We start from the raw sequence: 382 nt of genomic DNA, 5'->3' as shown, positions 1-382 counted from the left end.
GTGTGCCCACAGAGAGGCGACCGCACGTTAGAGAACCATCATGTGAGAGGAGAGCACGGCGGTCTGCCTATTATACGAGGGAAGAGAGGATTAAGCTCTCTGGTGGACACTGGGAGCTCAAACACAACCGTCTGCCGAGAGGCCCTTGAAAAATTGAATGATGGAGAGAGGAAACTTCAAGTCAGAGTATGTAATTGTCAGTTGATCACTCTGGGTGGGCCCTGCAGCATTGAAGGGGAAACAGAAATGGGATTGAGTAACTGGGGCGCTAAGGGAGAGAAGGTAACATTCCATGTTATGAAAAAATGCCCCGAGACTATCAGATAATCATTGGTTGTGATCTTTTGGAAAAGGTGGGAGCAAAGATAAAAAATAGTGGGGG

The sequence above is a fragment of the Halyomorpha halys genome, unplaced genomic scaffold (assembly GCF_000696795.3).
Source record: "Halyomorpha halys isolate HHAL.00 unplaced genomic scaffold, Hhal_1.1 Scaffold604.1, whole genome shotgun sequence".
NCBI lineage: Eukaryota > Metazoa > Arthropoda > Insecta > Hemiptera > Pentatomidae > Halyomorpha > Halyomorpha halys.
This window is presented reverse-complemented; position numbering follows the sequence as displayed.